The 13,399-nt window shown below is 42.5% G+C and overlaps 1 protein-coding gene across 2 annotated transcripts in view; it reads right to left on the bottom strand.

Moving 5' to 3' along the window:
- TMTC1 (transmembrane and tetratricopeptide repeat containing 1) overlaps nucleotides 1-13,399 on the bottom strand; it is a 337,017-nt gene that overhangs the window by 125,577 nt on the left and 198,041 nt on the right. The window lies entirely within an intron of this gene.

Here is a 13,399-nt window from a genome sequence, read left to right as displayed (position 1 = left end):
GGAGGGAAGGTTTAAGTTGGACATCAGGAGGCACTACTTCACGGTCAGGGCGGCTAGAGTCTGGAACCAGCTTCCAAGTGAGGTGGTGCAGGCTCCCACCCTAGGGGTTTTTAAGAGGGGGTTGGATGACCACCTTACTGGGGTCATTTGACCCCAGTGCTCTTCCTGCCATGGCAGGGGGTCGGACTAGATGATCTGCTCAGGTCCCTTCCGACCCTAGAAACTATGAAACTATGATTTGTTGATTCAGATCACTGTCCCAATTTGATTCAGCCGAATCCAAATCTGAAGATTTGATGCTAATTTGGAAATCAGCAATTCGGCGATAGACACAGCTTTAAATGTTTTTTCTACATACCTCGAGATACCAGGCATGGCTCGTGAACACTGAGCTGGTGGGGTGGATGGAACGTCCCACAGGAATTGGGGGGGAGGGGGCCACATGCTTGGTGGCAGACCCTGCCCCCGCACCCTTCTGGCTCAGCAATTGGCTGTGGGGGGATCCCAGGTGTCGCCTCAGACCCAGGAGAAACCAGTCGCTGAGCTGGGGGGGAGGAAGGGTCCCCCACACACTCTGCAGCGGACCCAGAAGTGGACCACAAGTGCCTCTGTATGAAACCTGACTGCTCACACTGACTGTATACATTCCTACTTAAATATCTGGCCCATTACGTTCAAGTCAGAATACAATCTTGGTGTTACTCTCCATCTCTCTGACACACTGCAGGGGAATTCTGCTTTATTCCTGGCACAAGCTGGGTGAATCAGTGGTTTTACCAAAATGCTATTTAACCAAATGTGCCAGCTGTTTTTAAGTGATTTTCCCATCAAATTATTTAAAGAAAAACAGGTTTTGTTTTCTTTTTGGGACAAGATATGCTCTGCTACTGTAACAGAACAGAACACATACCATTTCAAAATGACAGGCCCTCACAATCTGGCACACAGAATAAAACATGAAGGGGCAATGAAAGTAAAATAGCAACACAATTAAATATTTAAATAGTTCTTCCATGATGTCACAATGAAAAAAATTATTATAGGAGAACCAAAGGCTACAAAAATTCTTCAGCCCCACGGGAAGCATATACACATGAGCTTCCTATTTGGCACACGCACCAACATGCTGACAGTGTCATGACTCCTGGGGTTTTGGTCTCCTGCTACATCTTAGGAATGTCCTGAATTATAATGAAATCAAAGCTATACTTAGTAGGCAAACTTTGTGCACCATTTACATGTGTTTCTTGGCACAGTGCTCTCAGTGGGTTGTGGGATGACAGATTTTCATCTATAATTTCTGCAATTTGTTAACACCATTTCTCTTGTGAGCAAGTGCACTGAAGTGAGGCACAAACAAGATGGGAATGAGGTGACAAAGTCTATGACTCCCATAGGGTAACACACAAATTGCATGGTTTAAATAAGAAGCAAAGTGCAGACATCTAATACTGGCAGCATACTTGTTTACTATTTAGTAATTATATCAAACAACTCCATTTTTTCTTTACCTACTGTGTCTAATTTCAGAAACTCCCGCTGTTGACAATGTTCTAAATGTAATCCATCTAGTTGTGCATCACACTGCACCTACTTTTCATTAAAAAAAAAAAAAGAGGGAATGTTTTTGTTGCAGTTTGGGAAATTGGGAATGCTTTTATTGCAGTTTCTTGATTATGTTGCCTCCTTATAGGCAGCCTGTAGTTATTGCCTCCTGCTCCCCACTTTGCCCTCCCCCAGGATTCTCATTCCATTCCTTTGTAGTACTCTGCATATTTATGAGTTCCCCCTACCTTTTTTGTGAAATGTTGAGATCTATTGATACAAAACATGTAGGTGTTATTTTAATAATACTAATAATTCTAATACTAATAGTAATGATAATAATAAATGTCTATGACTCAGTCTTTGCAGCATGGTTGAATGTAGTTCGATTCTTAATAGAATTTTTTATCACAGAAAAAAAAAGAGAGCTCTATTTTGGAGTATTGTGCATCAGGAAAGCCCTAGATGCTTTTATGGACAAGACAACTTGTGTTACTCTGAAACGATGTTTCTGGATTATCAAGGAACGGTACTACACAATAGAGATAGGTTTGTAATTTGAGGAATAAAAAAGGTGGATTGAACTACCTATAAGCACCTCCCCACCCAAGCATTTTTAATAAACTTTAACAACCTAAGTGTTTTGAGGGGGTTTTTTATGGATTGAAATCTTGATTATATGCATGCAAACTTGGAATAAATCCACCGACTTCACAGGAGTTAGTCCAGGTTTGAGATTAAAATCGGGACCTATACAGGTTATATGATCCATACTGAAAACAGGATGTGGGAGTCCGCTAAATAGAACAAAGGGATTATCTTAAATATACAGAGAACAGAAGATGCAATTTAACTTCGCCATTTTACCCTGGAGGCTCTTTCTGTAGCTGCTAACCTTATTGTTGATTTTCAGTAGTTATTTAACATGATTCCCTTTTGTTCTATAAAAGCAAACCTTACTTTGAAGCTACTCTGAGGCAAGCTCAACCCTTTTGTGCATCACATAAATTAACTACATATATTTATTTTGCTATCCTTCAGAGAATTGTGGGGCTACATCATGGAAGCACAGTGTCTGATGTCAATACCGAGTGATAAACATGAACACATATAGTTTTCTTCTATTTAGAAATTTATTACAAGCTTCCTAGTCTCAGTTGTACATGCACCATATCAGGGAACATATATTTTCACATTTCCTAATTATTGGAGATCATTAGAGTTTTATGAGGCTTGTTTACTAAGTATCTGTAGCAGGTGCCTGTAGATGTTTCTCCTGTCATCTCTAAGTCAATGAATGATGGATACCAGAAGGGCATTGAATAGGACATTGTTTGACGCTTTCCCTGTATAGCATTCACTTCTGCCCCTGTCAGAGACAGGCTATTGGGCTAAATGGACTATCGATCTGACTCAGTATGACAGTGCTCATGTTCTTACTACACAACATATGCATCTCAAAACACAAGGTACATGCAACAGTCCTCCAAGGAGACTGTGAGCAGTACCACCAAAACCCTCAGCTGGCATGTCCAGGCAGATGAATAAGGCCCCAATCCAGGAAAGAAATTTAGGACATGCTTGATTTAAAGCCTTTAAGTGGTCTCTTTGAAATGAAGGAAACAACTCAAAGACAAAATGTTTTGGTGAATTGGGGCTTAAGAAACCAGAAGATGAAAAATACAAGCATTTTCTTGCATAGAACATGCCCTGGAATATCACGCGCACCTTGTTTTTGAAAGCTAGAACAAAGAAAAACAGATATTTCCTTGTAGTAACTAAGTAGCAAACACTAGAGAGCAGAGACTGCTAGTTGTTGCTTATTTATTACTCCCTGTGAGTCTAGTGCAGATTTTGTGTTCACTTTTGCCCTTAACCAGAAGAAAGCATTTTTACTGTATTTCGGGCATATAATGCACACTGCAATTTCTAGCAGCTGGTTATGGAGGAAAAGAAGTGCATAATGTATGCTAGAATTCAAAGCTGAAACTGCTGTTTTTTATTTCAAAATACGAAGTAGAAAAGCTGCTCTCTTACTTGAGATAAGACACTCTATACCAGCGGTTCCCAAACTCTGACAGATTGCACACCACTAATTTAAAACGATACAACCTTAAGTACCACCAGCAGTTTTTTGTCATATAAAGTAATTATAATCAATCCATTAATGCGTACCACTGACAGATTGTCTGCATACCACTGGTGGTATGTGTACCACAGATTGGGACCCACTGCTCTATACCAACTGAGGCCGAGTATCGCAAATTAACCCTGCATTCTCTCCAAGTGCCATTCCAATCCCCTGCCCAATCTGCTGCTCTGCTTTCTGCTGCTGCCCAGTACTTTGTCCTGATTAGCTGCTCTGCTTTCTATCTGCCACTGTGCTACTTGTCCCCTTCCCAATCTCCCACATGCCATACACAGAGGCTGCCTGTGCCACTTGTGGCAGGTGGGCCACAGGTTGGACATCCCTGCTCTATACCACACACTGACAGAAAGAGACAAATCGATTCAACTTTACTTCCAAGCAGAGCAGCAGCACAGCAAAGAGAAAATTGTAAAGCTAAATTAATCACTTCTAACATAATTGGTTGCTCTAGCACTTTTCTAATGGGGGCCAATTAATTGCAAAAAGCAGGCTTGGCATGCCATTAAAACTACATCCAATCCTGTATGCACTAATGCAGGCACTGAAGAAGGAGAATTTGAGAACAGACGCTTATCAAAGGGGTCAGTCTGCTAAAGAGTTCTAAAAAAATGTCAGCCTGAGTCGCTGCATGCTACTGACAATAGGGGTTGGTTTTGCTCTCCACTGGGACAAAATCAAGACCCCAAAATTTTCAGAAAATCAGTGGGTGAATGCATGTTTACATATGTACATATGACAGAGAGTAAGAAAACAGTTATGGGCCAATCCAGAATACTTGATAGCCCAATATTTAGGGCAAAAGTTTTACTTTGACAAAGAAGCATTTTTAGACTAAAGAAATAATTGCTTAATTAAAACATTCTCAAACAGCTCGTCATTCACCCTTAACAGAAGCAAAAAGAAAATATCCCAGTACACCCCTACAAAGGGCAGTGTGGGTTTGTTTGGTTTTTTTCTTTTGTTTTTCTATTCTTACTCTGACCCTGATGCCTCTGAAGTCATGGAATAACTCCCAAGGATGTCAACAGGAATGCTCCCAGAGCATTAGCATAAAAAAAAGGGAGAGAGAGAGAGCACCACACTCTGGCCAGGCAGACTTTAATCTGAAAGGGGACTTGTGACCTGCAGATTAAAGACATTATGGGCATTTTTACATGTGCTCTGGGACATGGTGCCGGGCACTTTAATTAGTGAGCTACACTAATTGAAAGCATCTGCACGTCACATGTATCAGCATCCCTGCACTGAAAACACAGTGTTGGGGTGCTTTGAACTAAAGCTCATTGAACATTTTTTGTTTCAAAGCACCCAGCCACCATTTTTTCCATGCAAGGTCATATGGGGACACTGATATACATGATGTGGAAGGCTGCTGGAGCCCATCAATTTCTGGGTTTCCAGCATGTTGGTGCAGGCTCCCCACATGTCTGTAGAAGCTTTACAGAATCACTGTTAAATTAAAAGCCAATCTCTATTTCAAGCTACATTAAGAAAGTCTAATACACTAAGCCAGGTTATAAAGCTCAACTGATTTACACTAGCTAAAAAAGTAGGCACTATGGACAGCATCATGTGCATGGGCTAATTACCTAAAAACTCCATTTCCCTTATGAAAAAGAAACTATGTTATTAAATAGTAAGAAGTTCAGAAAACCATTGAATGACTACTTAACACTAGGATCCACTTTCCTTCTCTCCCCTCCTGTTCCCACAGAAGTCACATACAAGTGCAAACTCACTTCAATAAAAGTGTTTGGTTCCAAGATTTCACTTTGAATAGATTCTGATCTGAAGTACTTCCTGGTAATATGGATCTTTTTATGCCTTCGATTACAACACATATTTTAGAAAGGAAACATACTTCATTGTAAGGTAGAAGTCCTAATCAAATTTAATGGTGAATCAGTACAATTAATAAGGATGAAATTTCAGCTTCAGTCAACTTGACTATCTCCAGGAAATTAAACTGATTTTTATATTTTTAATCCTTGTGTTTTGTTTCTCCACGTTATTTATATGGAAATAACCCTGATCACAATAAATGCTTTCTGAAGAGCTATTTCCTTAACCTAATTCATTACAATGAAAAGAAAAAGCTTTCTAATTTTTATATTGAAGTTAATATTCTAGTAATCATCATAAATTCAGCTGTTCCCTGAACAATTTGTATGTAGTCAAAATGCAATGCGTTTTCCAAAGGCACGCTTTATATTTAGATAAAGAAATTAAGACTGTAGTCTAGACCAAAAGCACCATAAACTAATCTTGTTTTGGTTTTATAACTCTATTTGGCTTTTATTCCCACATCTTTTTTGGCTTTTGCCAAAATATCTAGCACTAGCATTTCTTGCTAGTATTAACAAAGAAAGCTCTACTTTGATGTTTCTTTAGCATGTTTAATATAAAACAGACAAATAGCCACTTGTTAGGAGTTTGCTTTGAACACATCTGAAAGGCTGACTACTTGCAACATTTAGCACCTTTACGGAGCTAGTTTTCAAATGACTGGGCAGAGATGAACTAATCCTCACCCAAGCCCTGTGAGATAGGTAGGTGAATATTTTCTCTATATTAGAGATGGAAAAACAGGCAAGAAGTTGGAGTGCCTTATCTAAAGCTGCCCACTGATTCAATGGCAGGCCCACGTTTAGAATTCAGGACCCAAGCATGTGCATTCTTCCACAATGCCACCTTCGCTGAAACTCTGGAGGGGTCAGCATAGTTCTATTAATGTCAACAGAGTTATACTAATGAAACCAGCTAAAAATGTGGCCTCTTGCCTTCAGATCACGAGCTCTCAGTAACATTCATATACCACTGCTTGCAGTGTGTATTCAAAGGGGACCCAAGCAATCAAATATGTTCATGCAAGGAATACAGTCTAGTTGGCTCCTTTGGCCAGCTCTTCAGTGTTAAAAGTCATAACACAAGAAAAAGGCATTTTTGTAGGTAAACTGAATATATTCATGGCATAAAACGATAGGCATAGCAAGAGGTCCTGGTCCTACTGCAGTGAATGGGATTTTTTCACTGTGGTAAGAATGTGACTGCAACAGAAGAAGATTCTTCTTTAAGCAGAAGTTATATCATCACTTACAGTATTTCATCTAATATTAAAAGGAATGTTACAAAAGTAAGCAGGAATTTAGATTTTCAAGCTTGGTCAACAGATGGAACAAAACAGAATAAAAAAACATGGGAACAGAGTGTGAAAACTCATCACATTACATTCAATTATCATCTTTTACAAAATGACCATAAGAAGGAGAACAAAGTGTTCCCTGAAGAGGGGTATATTATGAAACACTAGTTTCAAATGATTGCTATGTAAGGGAAGGTGACTTTTCTTCAGGCTTATTTAGGATCTCAATTTCAAAGAAATTACAAAATTGTACTGACTTCATTTCCATAATGATTGTCAATTTCTAGCTTTTAATTAATATTCCACATGTTAATAATGGATGAAATTATACTAAGTGAAATGGATGCATTAAGAAAAAGATAGCTATTTGGTCTTCTCTTATTTAAAGTATGAAACAGCAAAAAATCTGTATGGCCTTTTTCTTGTACAATATTAGGAGAAGGCTGAACATAATCAGATCAATGTTTTCTGGGAAAATAAATAATTTTATTTGGATTCCAACTTTCTTACAGATTCCTTCCTAGAAATATAACAAAGTGACAGAAAAGTATTGATCTTACAACTTTTCCCAATGAACTTCCGACTTACTAAATAAAACACGTGGCTAAATACTGTCAGCTCAGGAAATGCCACAGGTAGGCAGTGTGGAAATATGCAGCATGGAAATGTTCAGCATGAGCTCTTCACAGTGCCCTGTAAATTGCCTCTACAGACATAGTGTGCAGGCACTGGCAAGATGACATCTCCTGCCTGGCAGAGTGGTGCTCTTAAATACTGCAGTACTTTCAACTAAATGGAAACCAGTAGCTTAGTTCACCACCACAGGTAGAAGGGGCACAAACTGTAGGGAGGACTTATGATGGAGTAGAGGCAGTGAGTCAGGTGGCAATGATTTTTGTAGTTCCAGTACTGGCAGCCAGCTTCAGTCTTGAGCTCCTAGAACACCAACACTTCTGACCACCCTTCAATGTGCCATCAGGACGTACCAAATCAGCAATGTCATCAGAACACAGACATAAAACTGTCCCATTTTCCAAGCCAGCCTCCACTGCACAAAACAGCATGATGCTTTTATTGCAATTAGTTCTTCAGATCCCTCAACTTCTCCCTCTGATGTAATTAAAATCCTAGCTTGTCTTTATCCTCTGCATTGACTCTTTGACTAGGCAAATGGCTTCCTTCTAACAAAACTCCCATCGCTTACATTCTTATAAATACCGGCTAACCCATTCCAGCGCTCACGCACAGGAGCAAGGTGACCTGATTTTTTCCCTCTGTAATCAGCTCACACTTTATTTAATGAAGGCATGCAACTCAATACAGTCATTTCATCTTGGTTTTTGTCAGTTACGGTTGAAAAATCCACGGGCCTTTATTCAAATGTGAAGGTTCCAATAGCTGGCAAAAATAGGTGGTGACATAACTGTGTCATCCGCAAAAGAATAATTTGGTGCTTCTGCAACCTAAGCATTACGATATGCAGCACAGATGCACTTGATCTGAAAAGACTGTCTGGCTATAGTGTTTTTGCAGGGCAGTTTTCTGAAAATGTAGAAAAAAATAGGGAAGTAAATGCTTAAAAAAAAGTGTAAGATTTTAAAAAAACAACCTTTGATGTCAAACTGTAGGAGACATCAGAGCAAACCATGGCCAGGCATGACTGAAATGGAAACACAGTCACAGGCAGGTAAAGCCAGAGGAATTTTTGCTGAGAGACCCAAAGCACCCAAATTCTTTTCATAATTCAACTGGAGCACAGTGTCAAGTGCCACATAGGAAAGGCTCATGGGCAGGCTTTGTACATCTAATTTTTCTGCATGAGGACCAGTTGCAGAGTCAGAAGCTAATGCACCTAGTTCTGTTCAGCTATGTTCTTCACGTTAAAAAGCAGTATAATTAACAGTTCTTTTTATTTTAAAACCAAATTGTGATGTTTTATACAACATGGAGTAGATTTTCAGGTGCCCAGGCCTACAAGTAGAAACATATTTTCAAGAGACCTCAACACTTAATCACAGAATCATAGGAATAGAAGGGACCTCAAGGGTTATCTGGTCATCCAGCTCTCTACACAGTTGCAGGACTGCTACCCCTGAATCATCTCTGGACAATGCTTATCCACCCTCCTCTTGAAAGCCTTCAGTGAAGGAGATCCCACTACTTCCCTGGGCAATCTATTCCATTACCTCACTGTTCTAACACTAAAACAGGAGTTTTTCCTGAGATCTAATCTACTGTATTTACTTGAATAGAAGACAACCCTGAATATAAGATGATCCCCTAATAATTAGATTCTGTATGTGGAAAATTCATAAATTTGTTATAACTTTCCAGGTATAGAATCTATTTATCAGGGGCTTGCCTTGAATTTGTCCCCCTGCTACATCAGGAAAAATAAATCTGGGGGGGGTCAGGTAGCCCCTTGGCTCTCTACTTCCCGCTGCCCCCAACTTTTTTCCCCTGGCAGTCCCTTCCCCGCTCCCTCTCCTTACTATCAGACTCTGTTCTTCCTGAGCCCATAGAAGTGAGAAGCATATTTGTAAACAATAACCTTGAAATTAAACATGGCTGTAGTAATTTGTATATAGTATCCATATACTTAGTTCATCCAGAATTGATGCATGTTACCTTTTTTTGAAACTGCTGGAAATATATATATATTTTAATTTAGAGTCTCAGGCCAAATCAGTTCCAAATTCCATCAACTGAGCAGAGCTCAGTTGTTCAGGTTCGTGTGGTGCTACCACCAGCAAGTAACCTAGCTGCCAGACTCAGACTTGAGTTTCAGATCCTCCCAAATCCATGGCAGGCCTTCTACACACAAGTTCTAAGCCCGGAGGTGTTGGGGTTCAGATGCCCCCTAAGTCTTGTTTGTTGCTAGCCAAAAAGACAAAGGAGCAAGCTAGAAGGAAATCCAGAGAGCAATCCCCCATTGCCATTAAATGCGTAGTTGAGAACCTCCCACTGGGAGGCTGTAGTAGACTCTAGGGCTGTGAGAAGTTTCAGTCACTGATTCAATTTGGCAGAGATTCGGCCCAATGCAGTGGTCAAACCTCTAAATCCGAATCGAATCAGGAGATGCTTTAATCTCTCCAATCAAATCAGAACCCACCAAATCAATTCGGAGAGATTTGGAAAGATTTGGCGATTCGGACATAGACACAGCCATACGGTCCTCAACCCACGCTCGCACCGCCGGCCATTCCCACACCGGCTTACCTTCCCCAGTCCCGAAACTGCAGTCCATGGGTTCCCCCGTGGTCTGCTCTTCCGGGACTTCCCTCAAGCTCCTTGAGATATCTGTGGGTCGTCGTCTCTCAGCTGCACGGCCTGGACACTCCCTAGCAAAATGCCCCACTCTACTGCAGTGGTAGCACACCATGTCGCCCCCTTGGTGTCGGTAGTTGGGTCTGTGTTTCTCCACCTCCCTGGGTGCTGGTGTCGTCACAGTGGGACCCCGCTTCTCCCTGGGGTAATGCCATTCCGCCCCCACAAAAGATTCGGCTAACTTCAATGCTCCCTCACACGTTTCCGGGGCACGTTGCCTCACCCAGTGCTGTGTTTTTTCCTCTAAATCGTTAATGAACTGTTCTAATATAATTTTGTCTATCAGGGCTGCCGTTGTGCATGTGGGTAACTTGACCCATTTTCCAAAAAGGTCTCTAAGTCGTTGTAGTAGCACTCTCGGTCGTCTTTCTTCGGGCCCTTTCTTTGCTCTAAACAGCCTCCGGTAATGTTCTGGATCAAGCTCTAGGCGGTAAAGAATCGCCACCTTCACTGCCCCATAGTCTTGGGCTTCATCTCTGTTCAGGGATCGGTCGGCCGCCTGAGACATGCCCACCACCAGGGCCCCCAGTTGGCTGGCCCAATACCTCTTGTCTAGGCCCGCCACAATAGCCTGGCATTTGAAAGCCTCAATATAAGCCTCGGGATCATCGTTGGCTGTCATCTTCAGCATTCCCAGCACTGACGGGCTATGCTGTGTCAGCAGCCACTGTTGGGATCCCACTATCTGCGTTAAAGCCTGCAAGTTCTGAGCCAGAAGGTCAGCTGGGCCCATCTCGGTTGGTTGCATCCCAATCTGATGTATTACTACGGTTCCCAGCCAATGCACCACGTTGTCCCTGACGGGCCTTCGAGTATCTCTACTAGGAGTCTGACTCTCCGTGTCGATGACCACCCTCTTCACCGGGCGTGGGTGTTACCGTGGTCGTTCGTCTTCCTGCGTCGCTAACCCCGCTTCTCTCCTGCCACGACTTGCTGTTACACTAGTGGGGCGGGGCTAGTTCACGGGTCCCTCGGTGGCCCGGGTCGGCCTCGTCGGTTACACACAGGGCTCCTGCCACACCTACACCCCGGTCTCATGCCACCTGTGGCCTCCACTTCCCCGTGCCTGCTCAGTGATGATCCTGCAGACTTCTATAGTGGCCTTCGTCTTTGAGTTTCCCCAAAACCCTTGGGTCACTCCTGCCCTGACATCAGGCCCTTCACACCCACCTGTATTGAGGCCTAAGCCCTACTGCCATAGATACTATACCACCGACCCGTCACCCTATACACCCCCTGATCTACTTGCTTCCCCCAAAGGGTTCTTCAGTGCCGACTATCTCACTGACCCACCACCAACACCCTATGATAGTGCCCAGGAGTAACGCCTCCTGGATATTTAGTGCTGCACCCCTTGTCCTTCGACAGATGTCCTCTATTCTCGGCGGTGATCCCGCCATGATCTCACTCTCCCGCCAGGTGATCCTTCGGTCTCTCGCCCCTCTTTGGCGATTCCCACACCCACTGTCTCAGCACTTACTTCTTGGTGCCCTGAATCATCCTGGATGGTCTCAGTGTTCTGTGGCTTCCCCAACCTGGCACCTCAGGGTCCATCCACCGGCAATCCCATCATCGCTCCTTCTCTCTGTGCCACCGTCCTCCCTGGCACACTGGCTCTCCACCGTCCGTCCCACTGGGCTGGCGTTGGGGACGGCTCAGACAGCCGTTCGTTCCCCTCAGCATCCACTGCCTCCGGAGCGGCGGCTGCCATTTTTAAATCTGCCGGCCAGCATCTGACGTCATCATCAGCTGTCGGCCGCAGCCGTACATGGACGCAGCTAACAAGCCACATGGGCTCTCTCTCCGCCGCGGCATCCCACTTGTCCCGCCTTGCAGGTGAGTCTTCCCGGCTTCTTCGGGTCCCGGGACACAGTCATTAGATAAAAGTGCCAAAAAGCCCTTCTGAAGCACATGATCTATACAGACTTTGGGTGAGCGAGGTCAAACTGATGCAACTCTTCTGCTGGGCATGCACTGATCAATCAGCTATTAGACAGAAGCACCAAAAAGCCCACTGAAGTGCACAATCTATACAGTTGTTGGGCGAGCCGTGTCAAACTGATGCGGCTCCTTTTCTGGTAAAATGCTGGCTTTTTTTTCCCATGTCTGTCAGCAGCCATAGATATCCAAAGCTTTGCAAAGACTAAAAAATATGCGTAACTTTACAGCAGATGCAGTACTACTTCTATGTTTTCAGGATGAGGAGTATAGGAAGACATTTTCCAAGTTTCTAGCGTTTGTTTGCTTTATAAGGAATCAAATTTCACACACATACATACCTGATAGAATATAACAATTATTTCCATAATAAGGAATTTTAGGGCCATATTTTGTCATTGGCTCTACAAATTCATTCCCTACTTAGATAGTGGGAGAAAACTGATCATACCTGATGGCAGAATTGGACCCACTGCTCTTAAAAACATTTTAATATAATAGTACACAAAGGTAATTTCATTTATAGCTGGAACAAGGAGGCAATCACATGTTGAATCTTGGACAAATGCCCTTTATTTCTACTTCAGTCTCAGGTCTGGTTATGATAGAGATAAAAAAAAAGAGTTCAAAGTTATACTTCATGCAAGCTCAACAGGAAGCATGAAACATTTCTAAGACCCAGTCGTTCCAGAATGTAATGATATCCAGCTGGAAACTGGGGTAAACTCAAACTCAGAGATGCACAGGGAGGTGTGCTTGGTTTTTCCCATTCCCACCAGCTGGCCAATGAACACTTTCTCTAGCCTGGAAACTGAAGTTGGTAGTGTGTGGGGAACAGGACCTCATACAGGCGTACAGTCCACCTACATGCTAGAAATTGCAAGAATCCTCATCTTAGATTGTCAGCTCTTCAGAGAAAGTGCTGCATCTCATGTGTTTGTACAGGACTCACCAAATGGAAGGTCTAGGAAAAGATTAGAATGTTTAACCCATTAAACATGGTCCTTAAAATTAGAAACCATGGAAAATTTAGGTTGGAGGTACTGCTGAGTGAAACAGCAAGACTTGGATCTGAACAGAAGGGACAGTCTAACAGAGAACATGCTTCATCCGTATATGCAGCTGCATTCAACTTCTCTTTATAGAAATATAATATTAAGAGCCAAATGATGGACTTCAACTAGCTTTGATTTTTCCAAATGATCTGCTCTTAACAGCAATAAAATGCCTAATACTGTTGCCCCAAAACTCAAAGACACATATAACACTTGGGCAAAAACCTGCTTGAATCACTGGGG

The sequence above is a fragment of the Gavialis gangeticus genome, unplaced genomic scaffold, assembly GCF_001723915.1.
Source record: "Gavialis gangeticus isolate Ggan-Ray unplaced genomic scaffold, GavGan_comp1, whole genome shotgun sequence".
In the NCBI taxonomy this organism is placed as follows: domain Eukaryota; kingdom Metazoa; phylum Chordata; order Crocodylia; family Gavialidae; genus Gavialis; species Gavialis gangeticus.
The sequence above is the reverse complement of the archived record's forward strand: the minus strand, read 5'-3'. Positions and strand labels throughout refer to the sequence as shown.